Source organism: Rhea pennata, chromosome 12 (genome assembly GCF_028389875.1).
Source record: "Rhea pennata isolate bPtePen1 chromosome 12, bPtePen1.pri, whole genome shotgun sequence".
Taxonomy (NCBI): Eukaryota; Metazoa; Chordata; class Aves; order Rheiformes; family Rheidae; genus Rhea; species Rhea pennata.
The window spans coordinates 6,412,869-6,435,140 of NC_084674.1; the positions used below are offsets into that span (position 1 = coordinate 6,412,869).

General features: G+C 41.4%; 1 protein-coding gene across 6 annotated transcripts in view; it reads left to right on the plus strand.

The window, feature by feature from the left end:
• Window positions 1-9,016: 9,016 nt before the first annotated feature.
• The window catches only part of TAFA4 (TAFA chemokine like family member 4), an 80,226-nt gene continuing 66,970 nt past the window's right edge, over window positions 9,017-22,272 (plus strand). For 4 of the 6 annotated variants that reach the window (XM_062585509.1, XM_062585504.1, XM_062585505.1 and 1 more), the window contains exon 1: window positions 9,017-9,215. The gene's annotated coding sequence lies outside the window, so the exon portion shown is untranslated. Of the gene's footprint in view, window positions 9,216-12,548; window positions 12,630-22,272 lie in introns of those variants that run through there. The other 2 variants (XM_062585506.1, XM_062585507.1) reach the window with 2 other exon arrangements.

Consider the following 22,272-nt stretch of genomic DNA (forward strand, 5'->3'; position numbering starts at 1 on the left):
ACAGTGGCTTTAAAACCTCTCCACAAGCGTGGAGATCTCTGCAATAGTATACTTTGCATATGTTATATCCGTAGCCCGTAATGGCCCGTTATATCTTTTTAGATGCTGAGGGAAGGTATTAAAACCGTTTTTCTCCTCGAGGACTTTGCATAACAACCTTTAGCTCTTGAGCCGATAGTCTGGAGCTGCAGGGGAGCCGGGGTTGTAGCAGGCCACGCTCAGCCCTTCGCTCTCGGCCCCGGGCAGCTCAGAGCCTTCGTGCCCCGCGCGGGCGGGTGGAAACGGGAGCCCGGGAAGTGCTGCGGAGGCAGGAAGGCGAAGCAACGCCTGGGAGACGATCGGTCCCGTGCCGAGCGGCCCGGGCTGTGTAAAGTTTGGAGCTCTCCGTTCTCACGTAACCGCTTTGCGACTATGATAGGTTTCAGATTAAGAGGGAAAACGTTTGGCCATGTCCCTGCTTAATGTCTCCATTTCTTTTGCGCACTCACATACGTGGAAAAAAGCAGTCTTCTGTAATACCAGCTATGATAGAGATGAAGCACTATTTGAGAGCCTTCAAAATCTCTTTAATTAACCAAATGTATTAGTCTCCATGCAATGTACACCTTTGGGTTCCATCTCTGGAAAATACTGCCTTTTAACTGAGTAAAAGTTCCTCACTATTAGATCTTGCTATAATGCTGCCTTTCTGGCAAATCTTTCAACAAATCGAATCTTCTCTATTTTCTTCCTTGCTTTTATAGTAATTACTGTTCCTAAATGTAGTGAATGCAGTTGCTAAAATGATGGTGCCATTGTAAATTATTAAAATTACATAGAGTAATAAAAATGTATTGTGTTAAAAAATATAAGACAAGGAAATTGGACTTGAACTTTTAAGCTACTTCAAAGATTCCTCTGAAATCTATAATATGGACAAGCTATGCATGAAAAACATTTGTTCTGTTTATCTTTACGTGTTTTCCGGAGCAATATGGTTGGATGCTGTAATTTTTAGACTCCCCACTTTCCTTGAAGAAAATGAAATGGAGGGTCAGATGGGAGAATGCTCAAGGCTCTTTCATAATTTTGCAGAACGTCTTGGCTTAGATGCTCAGAAGCATAGATGTCCGAATAAATCACTTCTGAAAATGGAGGTGGTAGGCAGCATGCTTAGAACGTGGGGCACTGAACAAGTGTACAAGCCCTACTCTGCATCTAATCTGTGCATTAATGACTTCAGTGCATCATGTCTGTATTTTTTATTGAATAGAAAAGCTATTGAGAATCTATGAACTAAATACACCCTTGTTACCTATTGGACCTGCAAACTCGTAGTAATAAAAGTAGTTTGAGTTTTCCCTTTCTTGTAGCATGCACTCAGAGACCAGCTACAGGGAGTGTTATGAAAAGCTGGAGATAAATGCTAAGCAGCACAGATGTATGGTCTGTCTTATATGGAAAAGGAGCACAGTGCATAATCTCAGCCCTTGATGGAGAAGATATCGTGAAATGTTGACTTTAATTGCCAAGGGACATAGATTAGCAGATGGTCCCATGGATAGACTGTTCTCCATGTCTATAAATAGAGCAAGCTAATTTATGCAAGATCTTTCTCTTCTTTTATAGCTATCTCCCAGTGTGTCAATAGCTCTCCGGCAAGGAAATACCAGTGCTGGAGCTTGGATATAGGTCCTGCTCAAAGCCCTGGTGTCATGTGGTTACACTACAGCAAAAAAGCATCTGATCAAGTGACTCATGATTGAAAAGACAGGCAGGGACAGCCTGATCTGAATGCACCTCTCTTTCAAAAATAACTACCGAGTATGTGCAAATCAGCTGGAGTAATAGTGGTGAGAGCTGGGGAAGGAGCAAGGTGCCGGCCACGGTCAGGGAGCTGCTTGTGGCTCCCTCTCTCCGGCTCATTTTGACTTTGCAGATTGCTTCTGCCTTTCTACTCCCACCTTTCTGCTAGTGGACGAATTTCCTTGGCTTGCAAACAAATTGTGCTGTTTTGACCTGTTGCCTCTTTGTGGCAGGTCCTGCCTCGCTTTGTTTGATCGCTCCTTCCTTTCCCACCACCGATGCAGGTGGACTTGGGGGCTCGCCCTGACGATGCTCCAGTGCCAGGAGATACGTGCTAGTATCTGGAGGGAAGCCCTGCTGCCGCTGCTGGGGTCGGGATGCTGGCTCGGCACTGGTGGGGCTGTGCCTGCTTTCCACCACCTGGACCTCAAGCCACAAAGTGTTTTGTTTCCAGCTGCACCTCGAAGGAGCGAGAAGCCGTGCTGGAGCCAGTGGAAAACCTCATGTGTCCACGTATCTCTTTTTGCTGGGGGCCTGTGAGCTGCCCACAGGTACAGGACTCGAGCGCTCTGGGTTGGCAGCACGACGTGGCAGCATCGAGCTCCCATCCCTGATTTCTTTGTTTCCCAGGTTTCGCTTTCCTGGCGTTCAGACCCTGGGTGCTGCAGCTGTCCGTCAGCCCCTGTTTATCAGAGGCGCACATCCCCCTCGCCGCCGAGCTTTCCCAGGTGGTTTCTCGCTGTCGATAGCTGCTGTAATGGAAATCTCACTTTTGGGTTCGTAGATTTGGCTTCCTTGTCATTCAGAAAACCTTATGTTAGCAGGCTTGGCTACAACTGTTACCTAGCAATCGGCTACCAGATTCCCACCGATCTCTTTTTCCCAATAGTAGCACAGTATCTACTAGTGCTGGAGAAAGGCTGTGCCATCCCTTTGCTCACCTCTCAGACAAGTAAATGAAAATGGATCGGAGGACCTAGAATGAGCATCTTTGTCGCCTCTCGAGTCTAACGCAAACCAAAATTAGCCACCGGGGACATGCACCAGTTGTGCTCCGTGATAAATCTAAACCCCGTTTGTTTCAGTAGAGATATTCTGGATTTACCTGCTTGTAATTTAGAACAGATTTTGGACCCAGCTCATGAGAATTATGCCTCTCCCTACAGGAAGGAAGATTGTTTCTGACCTTACTTAAACTAAGCAGCTTTAATCATTCATTATAGAAGCCCCAGAACTGGGGTGGGGGTGGACGGCACAGATATGAGAATCCTCTAATCTTTGGTTAAGTTGTAATGAAATTGTCCAGATGAGAAGGAAACAGATGGATTCTGATTAATTTCTCACAAGTGTAGACCTCAGCATCCGATGCAACATATGTGGTGAGCAAATGTCACTCATGCCTCCAAAGTGCAGAAAATATCACTATTGTCAGGTTATATTCACTGGCATATCGGCTACTGAACTCCCAAGGGTATAAGGATGCTGTGCATTACATTTAGACCTGAATTAAATATTCAGAGGCAGAGATACCTAACCCTTTCCTGTATGCCTCACTGGTTATCACAGTTGAACTTAATGAATCGAAAGAGGGAGGGGAAGGGAGATTTTTTCCCCCCTCCTTTGTAAATCCTTATTTATTGTGGAAGGAATATCAAGATAGCATGATACTTTTGCTTTACAGAGTTCAGCTGACTAGCAATACAGCCGGCGTTAAGAAAAATAACACAGCTTTGAGCCGTAAATGAGCAACTGTACCACTTTGATCTTATACCGCTAGAAATCAGAGTGTTTGTGGAGCTGTTCTTGTTTTTGCCACTTCTACAATCTATTCCATGTAATTGCATATTTAAGAAAATGAAGTTCATTTATTGATGGCCTGTATATTGTTTAAGGCAGGTAAATATGAGAGGCTGGAGCTACTTGCTCTCGTCTCAGCGTACCCCATAGGAAGTCAGAGCAGCTATGCATGCGAGCAAAGGGAGGCCCCATCTGTGCTGGGGAAAGATATTCATTACAGCTGACTTGTCCTGTTAGAATTACTGCTCCAGCCTGTTTCTCCAAACGCATGCCACTAAGGTATCTGTTAGAGGATTTCATCACACAACTTGGGGACCGAATACTGAACGCAGGGGCTCCCGCGCCACTCAGGCTCTGCCTTTGGATACAGCTCCCCCCTTTCAATCAGTTCCTCTGGAAAATCAAGAAATGTGTTACCACAGTGTCTTCTTGTCTTAAAAAAACCAAAGAATTCCGTGTTAGAAAAAATGGAAGAAATGTAGCCGGCAACCTGTAGGTTTCCCTCTCCCCCTTAGCAAGCACTGCTCCGGCTCGCATCCTAGTCTGGTTAGTTTTTTTAATGATCTGCTTTTTAACAAGTGAATGTAGAGCTTCTTTCTGAGACGGTGAATCACCTCAAAGTCTGATTTAGGAACGTATAGCTGGAAGGGCTGCAGGAAGTTTGAGACAGCCACGTTTGCTGCTCTCTCTCTCTCTCTTTTAATGTGTTTTGTTTAGTTTTAAATTGAAGATGCTACAAATCTCAGTAGTAGCTGGGACTTTACTAAATGGTACCCATCTGCTGAAGTCATAACCTTCATCTTAATTAAGGCCTCTAGTTTAGGAAAACTTGGCCTGAGACTCTTCTTTCCCTTTTTTTATTGTTTAATGTTTTGGCCTGTGTCAACCTACAGGCTCCTCTTTGCTTGTGAAATACAGCAGTATTTTGTTTGACTTCTGTGCTTGTTAGAGACAGCTAGTAGTCTTTGTGCTTGAACCTTTAAAAATTCCAATGACACAATCGGACTGTGATTTCCCAGGAAGCTGCTACAAAATTGAGTATTGGTTTTGCTGAAATTCCTGCCCATGGATATTACCAACAGTTTTTGCTCATTGTTGCCTTAATTACGTGCCCAAAGAGAGGGGAACAGCTTGTGCATCCGCAAACTTTCTAAGCAGCCGTGCTGTCCTTTCCGAGACAGGAACTGGTTTTCACCTCTCCCATTCCTTTTCATAGTGGAGTGGTTACCAGCCTCCTACAGGACTATGTTTTATCATTGCTTACTGCATCAAGATGGCACAAGACAAAATCACATGGATCCTCCTTCAACCTCCAAAAGTACCAAACAGGGTCTTTTCCTCGGTCTGCCCCGTGGCACTGGAATTGGCTTGCAACACACAGTTCCCCTTGTGCCGCGGTGAGGACCGGGAGCGATGCAGGGACTCCTGCACCCCGTCGGAGGGGACGTGTTGCAGAGCTATGTCATGATTTTCTGGGCCAGATCCTGTGATGGGGGAAGACTTCGGAGGTTTGTGGTGCCACCTCAGCTAAATGCACTGGTTGTCTAATGAACCTACTTACTGGATTGCTTCACAAAGTCTTTCCAGACTTTCCAGGGCAAATCATGAAGTCATGCGAAGAGGCAAAGCCAAGGAGAGTGACGGGAGATGGATGGATGGATGAAGAAGCTGAAATGGTGGGTGTGGAGATTTTTATTAATTAATTGTAACGCTACAGAGAAAAGGAATATACAACCACTGCAGAAATAGCATGTACCTAAAAATAGTTCCATAAATCAGTTTAACTGAGAATCTACTCATTCAAGTGTAGCCATTTCCAAAGGGCAGCGTGATGAGGATGGGACCTGCGCGCACGTTGCTTTTGTCTCCTCATCTGAAGCATTGTACATGAGAGTCCCACTTGGTGCTTCCTATACACAGCAAACCAGTATAGATATTAAACTGGGGGCATGACGATGAATGAAACTGAGGGACATGTCTTCATTATCCCAGGTTTCTAATGTATAATTGAATTATTTTGGTAGGTATATTTCAAGCCCTTTGATTTCTGGCCTCTGTTTTTAATTACTCAGCCCCCTCTTGCCCTTGTGCGTTATTATGCTATTCATTAGCATTCAGTGAGACTACAGAAGTTTGACTTCTGAATAAAGTAGCGTACAAAAGAGAAGGGATGCTTTTTATCTTACCACTTAATAATTTAAATGGAATTCCTTTCTTTAATCAATGTTTAATTGTACAATAGCTGTTTATTTAAACTGGGCATTGCCTAATTTTGCAAACAAAAAAAAAAAAAAAAAAAGGAGAGAGAGAGAGAAAGGATAAACACATTTAGAAATAATGAGCTTTGTAACTATGCTAATCTTCAAAAGATTTAAAATATATACAGCACTTAAAATGTCGGTCCATGTAACATGGGCCTGAATGCATCTGTGTTGCGTATACACTGTTAAGTAGTACAAGCCAATTTTTTATTTGAGAGAAGCAGAAAACCTTGCTAATTGCAAAACTGAAAGCTACTCAGCCACGTTAATATTGTTGGCATGACCGCCAGCTGTGATGATTAGGATGTGTGACAGAGGGAGAGATAATTTGATCACAGGCCTGGGGACTAGAAACTCCTGTGTCCTGCTCTTTCCCAGTACACCTACTAAGGCAAGGAAAATTCGGGGAATGACTTAGCCCAGCCCCATGATCCGCAATTCCCATGCTTTGCTGAGAGCACCCTGCAAGGCACAGCAGATGCCAGAAATGCTGGAGTGTAATAACGGGGTGCAGGAGGGAAGAGGAGCTCATACCCAGGCCCTAGCCCTTCAGAGGAAATAGCTTTAAGGGGGAGGCAGAAATCAGGCGTGGATGTATGCTGTGTGCGCGACACTCGTTCCGCCCTGCCACCAAAACGCATCTTTGGATGTGACTTAGTCACAGAGCCCGAACCATGGCAAGGTCAGGGAAACCCCCAGAACCAGAAATAAGAGATGAGCGAAAGCACGCTTCCCTCTGCCTTGCTTCCTCATTGGTAAAACAGGAATTGATCGGGGGATATCTTGAGGATTTAGAGATATCTAGAGACCGCTTTGGAGGCATTAAAACTGGTAAGCATAGTATCTGCATTTCAAAGTACTCTTTGGACATCACTTAATTCATTTTGACAGCATCCCTGTGCAAGAACTGTGGCTCTCTCCATTGTCTGGATGGGAAAACTGAGTCTCTGAGCCTGGCCTAAGACGGAGACGGCTGGGGAGGGAAACATGAGCGTGTGATAGCACCAGGTCAGGGCAAGCAGTGAGCTCATGTCTCAAATGGCTCAATAGCCCAGCTGTAACAGCACCCATGGCAAGAAAACTGCTCAGTCCACAGGTGCCGGGGGTTTGTTGATCCTATGTAATCTCCGTCTGATGTCCTGTCTAGCCTGTTCTCAACAAATTGTTCCCCAGGCAGCAAAAATAGACCTTTTTCCTGCTGATTTGTGTCCCTTGTCTTCTAAATCTTTCTCTTTCCCACCAGCAGAGCCAGTTCTCCCCTTGTCCCCAGGTCTGCTTCTCACAAGCCCTTCTGCAAGCTTGGAGTGCCTTCCTTCCTCTGCCACCACTCTGCCAGCTCAGGTCGGCATCCGTGTCGTTCAGCCATTAGGATGGTGTTGGCCATGGGAGTGCTGCTTCTCTAGTAGGTAAGCAGTGAGTAGATAATTTCCTTTCCCTTATTTTAGTCAGCGATCTCTGTCCTCCCTGACCAGCTTTGGTGTTTGCCGGTAAGACTGTCATCTTTTTAGACCTTCATACAAACACGTTCTCTGATGCACGTTCTCCAGTGCAGATGAAATTCACTGGTTCACTCGAAAGTTATTAGAAGGGGACCAGGCAGATGGAAAGGGAGTGGCCTGTAAGTCTCCCTTTTGGAGAAAATGAGGTTAAAAACCTTCAGCGTGGGAGATTTCCCAGCCCCAGTTTTGCATGGGAGGGAGTGATACCCAGCTTGATTCTGTTAAACTAGACTTCAAATGATACCAAGCAAAACAGCACTTCCCAGATGTCTCCTTTTCTAGACTTGATAGAGGTCTGGAGCAAAGACTGGTGAGCTATCAGGAGCACTATGTAAGAGAGCAATAGCTCCATATTTAAGAAATGAATTGGAGAAATGTGATGTGATGCTGTGGTCTTGTTCCCCTCCTATTTTGATTTGTACTGAAATTCCTGTTGACTAAAGGGGCATCACCAAGCCTCAGGGAGATCTAGGGGTCCTTCATGCTCATGTTAAACAATTTATCCAAGATGTAAGAGTTTGTTATTGTATTATTAATTCACAGTGAACTGTAGTATAAAAGCTACTGTGATTTTTGGTGTTTTTCAGGTGCGCGCTAGAAAAGCTGCACACGGCCAACTTGAAAAACAACATGAAATTCCAAATGAGTAGTTGAAGAGTGATTCCCTATGATAAAAAGCAGACTGCCCTCTTCCACAAAGAGTATTTTAAGTGGTTCTTTCGATTCAAGGGAAGTGTGTCCTAGATGGTGGTGGTAATTTGTATTGCAACAGCACTTGGGGAGCGTAGCCAAGATCAGACTACTGTTACACTGCGAGCTCTACAGCCACTTAGTGTGAGACAGCTCCCTTCCTCACAGAAGTGAGGTTCATAGCTATAGATGTTTAAGTGCCTTACTCCTACTGAAACAAATAGCTGGGCACCACACTCTCAGCATACAACAGAGCTGCAGGGAAAATCGAAGGTGTAAAGTGAGTTGACGAAGGTGGTACAGAAGGTCAGTGACAGAGCAAGAAACAAAATCTATTTCCCAGTGGCTGCTGGAAAGCCTATCCAAATGACCCTAGGTTTGTGGTCAGTGAAAGATGATCTTTCACTTCTTCCATTTAAATTGAATTTCTGAATGTGATAATTTATTGATAATGTGCAGGGTTGTGGTATATGGTGCAGTAGTGACCAGACATATGATGAGAAGAGGGGTGGGAGGTTTTGGCCCTGACCCTCTGCACCCTTTTGTATGTCACGGCTGTCCCCAAAAGATGCTGTGAACTACAGATCAGTTGTGTGCTGAAGAAACATTTCCTTTCCCTTCCCCTGGCTGAGCAGCGACCACTCTCTAATACTAAAATAAGGTCAGGGCTCTGCCAGGCGGTTAAAAGCCCGGGCTGAGCAGCGTGTGCAGCTCTGCCTCCGAAAGCAGTGCAATCTTTCCCTGCAGCATCCTCACTGCTCAGGACTCCAGGGACATTGCTGGAGTGCAGAAGAGGGCACTTGGTGGAAACAGTTTTTTACTTAATGTGCACGGTGGACTCGTGCACTAGAGGAAAAGTGAAGGGAGGGACCAGGGAGCCCCACAGGGGTGGAAGAGAAATAAAAGCTGTAAGACTGTGCTGCCTCCTCCTGCCTCTGAAGAGGAGGAGTGGGAGGGGACCTCTAAAGCCACTTTGGGCGATGCGCCGCTACGGGCGGGAGTATGTGCGGAGCATCTACGTCGCAGCTTGAAATCCAGGCGCGCTCCCTGGTCTCCAGCTAGATGATTTCCCCCCCTCTTCCTGCACAGCGCTGAAGCAAGTGGCTGCCCCGCAAGCTGACACGGTTGCTCCTGCCTTCGTTGCGCTTTAGCACAGCCCCTCCTTGGACGAGACAGCGGCCAGGTACGCGGTACCCAGGGAGCAAATTGGGGCTGGGGCGCCAGGAGGCGCAGGCTCCGGCTGCCGAGCTGGGGCTTGCCTGGCTGCAGATCCCAGGGCTAACCCAGCCGGTGCTTGGTGCTGCATATCGCTGCCAGGGTCTGCCGTCCCAGGCGGGCTGGAGGGGTGATGCATGCGAAGGGGAGGCAGCCGCGCTGGGAAAAAGCACCGCTTAATCCGTGTGGTAACTTGCATTTAGGAGCGCAGTTACCAGGAGTGTGGTGAGTAATAGTGACTTATCTGTTCCCCGAGTAGCCATCAGGATCTGGCAGGCTGCCCTCCACTCAGAGGCACCAGGCAGATCCTCCTTGCTAGAAGACTCTGGGATTTTTGCACTCTTAAGTACATCTTTTGTGAAGCCCTAGGGGTGGGCAAGCTCTGGCATTGTGAGTGAGACTGTGAGAGTGCCAATCTGCACCACTTCAGGTATTTGTATTATTTAAATATACGTATGCGTTAGTGTGTGTGTGTAAGTAATTAATTTACTGTCATAGTTATTCGAGTGATTCTAGTGATAAGGAAGTCACTAACAATTGGATAAGCTTCTTTTACAGATATCATTCTTACTTTTTAACTTTTGTCTTTTTTTTCTCTAAATGTTTTAATCTCACCTACCGATTTTATAGCTCCTGAAATACTTCTATTTCCTAGATCAGTTGGTTTCTTCCTATTAGCACTTTCAGCTTTTTTCAGTTGGAGATCTTGAAAATACACTTTGTTTAAAATAGAGCTATAACAATACCCACTCCTTTCAGTGTGGCATGTTTTATTTCCAGACCCCTCCAACTTCACTTTGAAAACAGAGGCTGGAAATAATCATTTAAGAGATGCTACTCTGCCTGCTTCAACAAGTTGCTTTATTCTCTGCTCCAGTAATTTCCTCTAAGACTCACCGTCTTTATGTAGATGATATGGTGATACGTGTGATGTTAAACCTGCAGTCACTGGGGACTAATGCATGGGCATGACATCATCGACAGCCAATGAGGTGATGGTTTTGGACACATACTGACCCAAACTGTTTTCCGAACTGATGTGGTGATCCTGCCATGCTCCTAAGGAATAGCACAAGTTTGGAGAAATGGGGTGGATTCCTAACATGGTTTCATTCTCAGTCTTGTGCCTTCCTTCCTTCCACGTCTGCAAGACAGGCGTAGTTCGTTAAATAGCCACATGCATATGTTTAGTCTGGCTGATCAAAGATTACCTTTATTGGTAAGAGATTATTGAAAACAGACACATTAGCTCCTTGATACAATAGATACAATGTGACTGAGTTTGTTGCTGGCAGAATACAAACAGCCAAAGAGTTCTTAGCCTTTTTTGCAGGAAAGCCATCTGAGCAGAGTGTTTGAGCACACAGTGGATTTACCTGTTATAAATTGCCTCTTTTGCTTTCTTGCTCAGAGTAGAGATGTTCAAGTGGAGGCAGACACACATTCTGTGTCAGTGGAGCGGGGAGCGAAGCTGTACAGCCAGGTGCCTCCACGTTACCAGGGTCTAGAAGGTTTGACACCCTTGGCCTCAGTTTCTCCTACACCGCTGTAGCGTTACTCAGCTGGCGTTGGTAACTTTTGCAGAATCACGGCAGATGTTTCCAAACAGGAGCTGGCTCCTGAAATGGACATTTCTAAGTTCAGGCTGCCTCTCCTGTCTGATGTTCCCTTAAACTTCATCATTTTGCAATAGTCTCATGCAGATCAATGAGGGGGGGTGAGCTTCAGTGCAGGCTGCATGTGAAGCTTTCAGTCAGTATCCGAAATATTCTTTGCACACAGATAACCTTGGCTTAAGTATTTTTTTCATGTTCGTCGAGGCACTTACTATTGAACACAATTTTGGGGGTCCAGAGTTCAGTCCTCGGGGTGTTTAATGTTTTTGATTTGCAATTTGTATGTGTATACACGCACACATGCACACACATATACACATGCCTGCACTCCCGTATCAGTGCCATTTGCCATTGATAGCCATTTATATTAAGGGAACCATGTAAAATATTATCAGTACGATTGACATGCCTCAGAGGTGTGCATGATTCTTACGCCTTAGATGCCAATAAGACGTGACAGGATACATCTAATGAATTACCTTTAAATTAGAAAGCAGTAAACAACCTGTTATTGGATTAGAGAAATATTAAAATTAGAAGAATGTTACCATCTTTTGATATCCTGTGGCATATTTTTAACAGCTAGGAAATGAGACAGGTTACTGCAGAGAGAGAGGGTCTCTAGAGACCTTAATGATTTTCATCTGTCTGATACAGATTTTTTTTTTAATGCTGTTACTTACTATCTTATGTTTAGATAATACTGTAGCAGATTTTTTTGCCTTTACTTTCATACCAATGTTTACTATTCTTTTTTTTTTAGTGACTTGAATGCTTTTGGAAGGTACACACTTGGTATACTCTGACAGTTGAAAGCTCCTAATTATTGATCAAAAACACATGCAAAATTATGCAAGAGGCTTGGTGATAGATTTAAGACTAATACTGAAGAACTTTCTGTCTTGTTGGGGTGCAGAGATAGTCTGAGTCCATGCCCACTTAGTCCATGGCCCCTTTGCTCAGCCGCCTAGAAGGTTGCCCCAGTAATTCCAGGATAAGGCATAATTTGCACCAAAAAAAAAAAAAAAAAAAAAAAAAAAATCCTGTTGACTTCCCTGAGATTTATATAAATTGCTAAGAACTGGATTAAGACCACCAGTTCTGGTCACACGCCTCAGTGTGCCAGCATTACCCGATATTGCCTTTCAGATATGCCTGGTCTGGATTAGATCTGAACTGGCAACCAGTCAGTGGTATTTGTTTAAAGCAGCTCTTGGTCTCCCCATGCCAATCTCTTATTAATCTAAAGCCAACACCTGCTATCCTCTCTCACGGCAAACTGCCTGATTTAGGACTAGGCTTTGAATGAAAAGCACAGAATTTGGCTAGCATTGCTCAAGTGTTATAAATAATGTATATTTATGAGGCAAACACTAAGATATTTGTTGAAAAGTGGTTAATTCTCAGGAGAGTAAAACTTCCTATAGAGTCATGAAAATACTGATTTCTTGCAATACCAGTTAGCTCTGTTGGCCAATGAAAAATCAAATCCTTAGTCTAGAACTAAACTTAATTTCATTGATTTGATGAGTGGAAGAAGTTGTTTTGTTTGGAATGTCAATCTTTAATATGATGTTCTAAGACAAATATTTTATTCTTTTTAACTTGCTATCAATATGAATGCTAAGATGGAGCAGCAAGATGCCTTGGAGCGCTGAGCCTCATTCCAGTGGCCTGAGGAAAGTCTTCAGGGTACTGTTTTATCCTGGGTTTTGGAAGCATATTCAGGATAAAGAACTGTCCTATATGTATGCTTTTCATTCAAGGTAAGGGATTTTCCATGTCTTATTCTCACAGTTTATGGCCTCGGGACTCCTCGCCTCCTCTCAAGGTCTAGGAGGAACATTCTCTCAGCATCTCATTTTCCTTTCTAAAAATTTGATAACCATCAGGCAAGCAGTTGTTTTGAAGCCATTGCCAAGATCAGAAGATCACTGCACACTTTCACCCGAGGTTAGGCAGAGCAATGCTGGCTGTCAGTTGCAAAGCATCCCGAATACTTGCAAGCTATGGAGATTTCTACTGGGTTCTGCCACAAAAAAGCCTGGTTTCTTTGCTAGTCTAAAAAGGCTTATAGGGAGGAAACAAAGACGGTGGATTTCACCAATTTTGCTCTATTTTATTTGTTAGTGATTATTTTGAGAAGATTGTGAGCTGACAGGCTGATTCTCTTCAAGTTGGTACAGCTATGCCAGAGCAAAGCTCAAATGAATGAAAGTAGCATCATATCTGAGTCACCCCAAAGGTGACCTATTATTTTATTGTCCCTTCTGTTGTGCTTTAATTTTGGTTACACTTCAAAGGGAACATCTGTGGAACAAAAGCTCTTGTTGGGTCAGACATTCCTCCTGGGAAGGTATTTCCCTCTATACAACATCAGTACAAGTTCTCTCTCTCCTACCTTTATAATGACAGGTGTGATACAAGTCAGGTGCTGTGGGATACTACAAGTAGGATGAATGTGAAGTAGGAGCACCTCAAGCCTCTGTACTAGATGATAGTAAAAGTCTGATTAAAGAACTTAGTCCCAAAACCCTCAGTGCAGAGCCCTGGCCCCTTTCTTTTTCCAAGCTGCCACCTGCAGGACATGTCTTGGTCATGCATTATATCCTTCTGAGCTGAAGGATATGATACTATTCAGAGTCAGCCTAGACCTGCTAATTCTGCAGGCAACTAACCCTGCAAAAGGAGAGAGCAGGACTCTGATATTTTAGTTCTTAAAGCATTCATAGGGCTTTCTGTAGTTTGCAACATGGAAGAGAAAATCTAACTAAGTTAGACTTGTCTGAGTTAGGCTCGGATATAGATAGATAAATCAGTCAATACGAGTTTTAGCTTTTAAAAACAAATTACAAATCTCAGGTTCATATTTGCATAATTCAGATTATTAGTTCATGTGTTTGCATTTTTCCAAACTGTGTGCCAAATTCCCATTTGGCACAAGTTTCAGAGTGTTAATCTGAGAGTGAAGGGAGAAAGGAGAAAATTTAGTTGCTGCAGGAAGACATAACAGCGTTGAATGGTTAGGGTTTTTGTTTTTGTTTTTTTTTTTTTTTTTTTTTTTGGCACCAAAATTAAATGAATTTCTCTTTCCTGAGTTATTTCAGTATGATTTCAGATATTCTGTGAAAATTTTGAAACTTCCTAATTGATAAGGGACGTAAACTTTCATATGTGACCTCTGGGATTTATATGTTTTAAGAGTTAATAGAGGTTTCCAGTGTCTGCTCTGTGCATATGCAATTAAGGAGTGACTATACTTCGATGTAATTTGCTGTGTTATCTACACTCCAGTTGTGTAGGCTATGGTGTTTTATATTGTCAGCCGTAAGCGGGAACATCCCTGCATGAGTGAATCTGTTTGAAGGACTAGGCTGTGGCTGTTTTCATTCTGGAGGATATATAGTTACCCTTGGATATCTTTGCTGCTTCCATTAGTCAATGAGAATTATGTGTGTTTATGATAGTTTGATCAGCAAATAGAAGTACACTGCAGTTGCAGATACATTGTGAAGTACAGTGGTTTACATTAATAGGAAGGATTTATCTTGTTGCAGTATTGAATTTACGATGCTAAGCTGTGATATTTTCTTGTTTCAGAAATGTTATATTGCAGTGAGCTGATATCAGGGTGATAAAATAAATGCTTCCTTTTTAATTTAAGCCACTGTAACATGCTAATAACGTCAGAGACAGGAAGAGGAATGTCTTGCTTTAGAAATGAATATAATGCATCAGTGTTATAATTTTCTAGCAAAATTTATTTCACTTAAGAGTCCTGAATGAAACTTTTTGTTTTATTTAAACTATAAAGCAAATGTGGTTGATGTCTTTAACAGAAGTATGCTTTTGGACAAAAGCTGTGGGGTTAAATAGCTGTACTTGAATTAGTCTTTGGGATTCTTACTTCCTTATGATTCTAAAAAGGAAATGGAGAAGCTGTAATTGCTGGTTCTCCTCCTTCCCAGTTATTTAGGCAGCCTGCAAGCTTTGGACTCCTTGGACGTTTCCCTCCAATTTCCTGACAAATGCCCGATGCAGGTGTTTATAAGGAGGGAAGGAAGAGTCATCTCTTCTCCTTCACTGTTATGTCCTCTTGCTGCCATTGCCAGGGAGAGTGGCAATGTCAGGGCTATTTTGGGGATATCTGGTTGCCCTGTTCCTAGAAAATATGATTGAGTGTGAAGGAAATCTTAGTGATGCCCAGCAACTCTCTTCCACTGCCATCTGCACACCACATATATCAGCTCTTGAGGGAAATTGGCTGAGCCTTCCCTCATGTTACTCAGACAAATTGCTCCCCGGATTGTCTCTCATCAAGCATATGGGGAAGAAGATTCACAAGTTCATTCCACCTTTTTTCGTGAAAGAGAAAATAGGATAATTACTTCACCAGCCATACTTGTATTGCTGTGCAGACTCAGGATGTTGTGGCTGATCCATTTTGAAACCAAGCTCTGTGCCCATAGTCAGTTGCTTTTTTTCCCAAGGAATACTGGGATTTAGTGAGCCAGTGAGCTTAATGCTGGGAAATGATGGTCAGCCTACATTGTTATTATCAGGCTAAAACTCCTTTTCCTGTTTACATACAGTTCATGCAACTGTACCTCACTTTATAAGTATTTTACTGATTTCACTGGAGTTGGTGCAGCATGAGAACAGATAGCTGCAAAAGACTGATCCTGATGGTCTGGTGGGCTTATGTTGACTGCATTACCATTTGTACTGAGTACTGTCAGTTTAATGACTGTGACGCACCACAGTTAGAAGTCAAGTGCTGCAAAATTTTCACCAAACACATGTCTACACCACTGAACAAACTTGTGCATAAAATAGCTCATTTGAATCTGAAAAGGATTAATAGTTCTGTTGAATATAGAGGGAGTGTCATGTATACATTCCTGTTATATCAGTGAGTCAAACAGTGCCTCTGAACCCTTGAATTAATATCCATTATTTGGGAGAACATAAGAGAGTATTTGACATGGGCTTGCTTAGCTGAAATGTACTCCTGGAATAGCAGTTTCACTGTGAAAATATTTACCAGTTATAGGGTTTACAGGGTTTACAAGGTTACCTGGGGCTGAAGGGAGAAAGAGCAGAATAACTATTTCCATACTAAGCTATTCCCGCATCTTTTGGCATGCTGCTAAACAATCTATTCGGCCTTTGTTTAGTTATAGATGTTTCTTTTTAGGGGCCACTAAAAGAACAGCACTTTATTATAAAAAGTGACTTTTAAAAACCTGCACTGATCCTCTTACTTTGAGAGAGGATTCTGTCAAAGAAGAGGTTCTCCCTGCATTTCTATATCAAATTGACATGGAGGGATGCATCTGAGGTGAAGGGAGGCAGTTTCTGGCAGAATTAATGTCGTGTTCTATCTGAGAAAAGAATAGGTTCATTTGGTTTGTTAAGCGTTAGAAATTAATAAATACTGAGCTTATCTACATACTTAATAGCATTTCTCTCCAGAACATTTCTTTCCTGTAGATGTTTCTAATGTATTTTTGGGATACATATTTAGGTTTAACAATAGAACAGACATAGAAGTCTCAAACCTCTAAGAATAATTACTCTTTGTAACTCTGAAAAAGGTGCCGCAACATTAAATACATTTATTCATCCTGTCAGTGTGCATCATTCACCTATCATGCATTTCAGGTTATGTTTGATCTCTAGTTACACCCCAGACTGAAATGAGTTGCATTGTTAAGTCGATGAACAGGTAGCTGCAGAAACCAGAAGGAAATTGGGTACTTTCAGCACAACTCTGAGTTTTTCCCCGTGTTTTTGCATGTGTTACATATTCCTCTTTGCTAACAGAATCTTAAATGATAAATAAACTATTAATGGTAAATCACTCTTGGAAATGAGAGTGGTAGCTATTTGTAATTAGCATATTTGGAATATATATCATTGTATTGTGGCTGAAAATTTGATAGATCTTCTATGTTTTCTTCTTCTAAGAAGAAAAGACTGAATAGAGCCAAACTGATCTTGTTTTAAATGCATTTTTCTACAGAAGTAACATCTTATGTTACAGTTAATGAGTATTGTCTTTTGTTTAAATTCATTGTTAGAAAGACTTAGACCAAGAGGGCTTTAATAATAAAAGGACTGCCTTCCTCACTGGGATGATTGCCTGAAAATAGCCTGTGAGATTTAAGAACAATATTGTAAAATAATTGGTTTTCAAATGAATAAATGCATATTACTAATTGGAGGGCAAATGGAAGATTTTCATCCTCCAAACAAATATAGTGTCTCTCTTTAAATATCAAAACAAATTTTCTTTCTATTTTCCCACCCTCAAGACAAAAAAAAATCTTGTTCAGGTTGTACTTAAATATGGCCAAACTGATAATTACATTATTATAGAGAATGGCAGGATAGCTGGAGGATATATACAAGGTGCATTAGTCCCACAAATAGAAGCTGATTTACTTATTGATAGTAGAGACACGTTTTAGTCGCTTTATAGAATTAACAATTGATCAGCTTGTTAAGTTCTAGTTCTTCATAAGCACAGCATGTTTATTCATTATTGTCATTACATGGTGTAAGCAGCTGAGGTCATGATTAGCAAGGCAAAATCTAAAGACATTTAAATTTGATTTAATACAACTTTTGCAATAGGCACAGTTTTTGAACAATGTACTGATTCTCACTTTTCACAAATAAACATAACTTATACCTGCCCAGTTAATTCGCATTTCTTTAAATTTTCCAGAACCATCAGACCTATTTGTTTTCCAAATGTCACTGAATCAAGCTTGTAAAAGTGTAATAAGATGGGCAATGTAAAAGCATCATTTTCAGTTTGCCTTGGTCACTGCAAGTATATATCGATAGTGATGCAACTGATAAACTAAACATGTTGCAGAAGGAGAATGGAAAGATGTTATTCCAATAAATATATTCATGATTGTTTGTTACTAAACGTAAGTTATTTTTTCTAAATCAGCATTGACTTAAGCTTGAGCAAACTCGATAGAAAAAATTCCCAAAGAGGCTTCTCCTGCTACATATGACTAATATATTAAAGAAGATAAATAGTCATTTTTAAAATTTATTACACAGTAGGATTGAACAAAAGGGGAAACCATTTTACAAATCCGAAAGTTAAGGTCACCCTGAGAAGAAAAGGACACTTAAGATGACTAGAAAAAGTCTGCTTCCTGAAGAAATTGAGATTCAAAGTTTACTCTTTTCACAGTGTCTTTTATAAAGCTTTAGGATCCCAAGTGTAAAACCAGAGCCTATTTTGATGTGCAAATATTTCAAAACTGTATAGTGCATAGGCACCTGTGCTATATCTAACCAGTGCTATAGATTAGCTCACAATCTCTTAATTCAGTCTCTTAATTCATACTATTAAGCTTTTTGATAGTGGTTTTTATACTAAAATTCAGTATTGGGGATGAACTCTCTACAATATTTAATTGAACACTTTTAATATTTCGCTCCCCATTTCCATTTTTACTTCTACATTTTTTTTAAAGAAATCCAGTAAGTGTATTTTAGTCAAACTGATTATCATTAAGCTTTTGGTTCATAATTCAGACTTCTAGGAGTGTAAGAATCTGCCCAACAGCATTTTATTAGGACTTGTTAATAAAGTTAATGAATTATTTTTCTATTAGGCTGTCTTATCTTAGCTATACTACTTGCTTGTTTGAGCTGTAGCAAATAAGGACAACATTGATTTTCTTTAAGAGATGAATAATGAAAGATCTAAATTCTTAAATATGTAGATAAAGATAAGTGACTTAATTAAAAAATTATCAGTGGAAAGAGTAAGCTGAATTAGCTGTTTTAATTTGTTGTATATGTCAATATACTGTAACATAACCTGAAGGTTATTTCTGATTTTTTTTTATTTTATTTTCAATGTGATTTCAGAGGGTCTTCTGTGAATTATGCTTTTGAAAAATTGCTCTTGTATTGGGAATATTCAGTTCTTGGAACTATTTGTTCCAACATTAGCTTATGTAGGCCTTGAGTGCAAATGTTTCATGTTCAGTGCAGCGCAGCCTGATGAAAATAGTTCCACTCTGGTCAATAGCAATGTTCACAGGCTTTGTCTTTAGTGGTAGAAGTTAAGCATGGTTGTTTTTCTAGGGACTGGTAAAATCTGCTTTTGGATAACATGTGCTATAGGTATCAAAGATGGCAAAATCCTAGGCTGAAATGCTTGCTATTTTTTGCCCAACTTTAGATGATACCAGAAAGCAACCTTGGATGAAAGAGAACAAGGCCCTGATGTTGCTTTTGATATCATACAGCTGTCTTCAGGGCACAGTCCAGCTGTCTGCAGTGAGGTGGCCTGGCTCTCTCGCATAGAATAAGTTTGCAGGACTGAGTCTCAGCTTTGAAGGGCATATGCTAGATTCCAAGTGTGTATCAGATAGGCTGAGTGCTTTCATGTATCATATAAACCACATAAAACTATGTGGAGTCATTCTTCCTAGAGGAAGAGTTGTTAGAAGGAATTGTTCTCTTAGGCAACAGCAAGTGATTTTATTAAGGGAGGAGATTAATGGCTTTCTATTGGAGGGGCTGCTCTGTTGCAAAGTCTTCTGTTTTTCTGTTTCATGTAATACACCTACACAAGTTCCCTCAATGTATTCCCCAGCGGGAATAATTACGCAGGTAGTGCTGTGCCTTGAATAAGACTTGAACAATTCTCCTGGTTAAATTCTAAGCAACTCCCAAGTTATGGTCATTTTCAAGCCTGAAGATCCCGTTTTTCAGAATACATTTTCTCAAATCTCAGTGCAGCTACAAAGACATCATTTGACAAGCGTGGCTGGGCTTCTGCTTCAGGTCCTTGGGTTGCTGCCTTTCTTTGCAATTGCGTTGTCCAGCAGTTGTTTTGAAGTTTAGTCATTCCTACCTTTTCTAGACAGCTCTGTTAGCTTTCTAGGTTAAGACATCAGCTGGTTCACAAAACTTTTCAGACTTTGCATTCTCCTAATGCTAGACTCATGGCTGTCCTGTTTGAAGTAACTCATCTGGGTGACTGGAAAGAGTGACATGTTCTGGGTATGTCATGCTTATATTGGAATGGGATCGGAGAGTGCCTTTAATAAAATCGTAGGGAAAGATACTGGTCCACAGAACATGAGCTGAAAAGAATGATAAGATGCTTTTACAGAGCTTCCCTGGGATAGTTTGACAATACAATGTATAGTTTGGTCCTAGGCAGACAAATTTTACTCTTTTGAGATTGTTACCCAGCTGCTCCCTGCTAACAGGTAAAGGGATGAGAATAGGCTAGTGCTTCAGACTTTGCTTTGCTTTATCTTGTTTTATTCATTTTGTCTTGCTTCAGCTTTTGATTAAACATAATACTTGTGTCAGTGAAATGAGTAGCAAACACCTGCCCCATTATGGATTTTGCTATGTTAGGAGAAACAAATGGGAGCCAGTATTCCTCATTCTGAAAAGCAAGACTGCCGGGATCAAAGATGTAAATAAGAGCTGAGGAGAATTAATTGCAAACCTGTCAAGTCTGGTCTGTCTTTATTTTTATTACATGGTGCTCAGCAGATCTTATCGAGAAATGTTTAAAAACAATTCTGCTGATTGTGTGAATTCAACTGAAACTTACCTCGGTACAGCAGACACTGTTACTGATCTTTCTGTGCCAAAGAAGCAAAGCCCAGGTTTTTGCTTTTAGTTTTTTTTTTTTGTTTGTTTGGTTTTTTTTGAACATTGCACGATAAAAAGACAAGGTATGGCTTTTGTTCTACGCTTGGGGCATGAATCTAGGTGGGCCAAAGGCCAGAGGTCTCTGCAGGAGCAAAACAACAAGAGGTCCCAGATTACCTACGGCTGTGTCTACACTGTTGCAGTTTAGGCAAGGCTTGAGCACTGTGTTTGATAGCTCTGGTATTCTGGATATCCGATTTGATAGCATGGACTCCAGAGCAACAATGCCCGGCCTGTCATCTTCTCAGTGAAACACTCCTGATTTGAGCCTGAATGTTGACAATGAGTGCATGGGTCTAGCTCTCCATGCAATAGACTGCTCTTGATCCCTCTCTGCACTTCTCTGACTCTGCTGGAAGAGGATACACTGTCATTGACTGACCTGTTTGATTCTACATCCTTCTGAGTGGAGAAGAGGAAGCTTCTGAAGCAGAAGCTAGTACTTTCCAGTTAGAGTGAATATCATAGGAATGTTCCATTATTAAATTGGAAATTTTTCATAATCTTGAAGACTAGGTGTTGAGACCTTCATGTTCAAAAGGGTATGGATTATTCATGAGATACTGCTATTCACAGGTAATAAATCAGGTGGTACTATTGCAAGTAGAGAAATAATTAGGAAATTTCTTACATAATTGAATAGCCAAATTAAAAAGGACAAAAGCACATAGTAAGAAACTAACTGTCTTTGGCTTGAGTGCCAAAACAACAGATAATTGTGCAATTTGGATGAAACTGAACAGATAAATATCCAAGTATTTATCTTACTCAAAGCCATAAGCTTAAGAAGAACAACCAAACTGAAAAAACCTTGAGGAAATGCAGTTCTGTTTGCTGCTCCCTGAATTGGTACTACTTCAGAAATTTTCTGAATACTATATGCTCTTATCACCAGAGGGGAAGAATTATATAAAGATGGTTTTGCATAAGAAGTGTCTGTAGCATTACAGATGTTAGAGAGTCATATCTTGCGTCCCTCTCAGCTATTTGTAGTAGCATGTCTTGCTCTTCGTGGTAGTAGACAAGAATGAGGCACCTACCGAAAATAAAAATGTGAGCTTCGTACAGTTGCGTACAGTCGTATGTAGAAATGCATTTCTTTTAAATACTCCGTAGAGCAAAGGAAAAGCACTAAGAGGGTTAAAAGCAGCTCCACATCTTCATGAGGCTCCTTATCTAAAGTAGAGTTTGCCCTATCTGCAGGTCTCTTCATCTTGCCACCTGTCCAGGCCACTGTATCTGACCCTATTATGATTTTTCACTCTTATTTTCTTACACATTCAGTCACTGTTTCTGGAATGTCTCCTCCAATACTATAAAGGCTATAGCCATAAACTGCTTTTCTATCTTGCTCCCACCAGCTGTCAGCTCTACAGGAACCTTAATAACGTTAGGTGATGCTGGCTCTACACTTCTTATCATGGTCTCCTCTCTCGCTTGGGATCAGAGTAGGGTGTAGACGATATTTCTCACATTCAAGCCACTTTAAGTATTGCGCACTCTTTCTCAAAAGATATACTTAAAATAAGGCTTCTCCTGTACATTCAGAGATTTCAAATTCCACTGGGCTGTTACCATATATTGCCTTGAACAAAAATGCCAGATCTCAGGCCCTGACAAATTCACTCTTGCTGTTACCATGCCATTCAAAATAACTTTGCAAAGACTTTTCTTCCAGTTGGTAATTTAAAA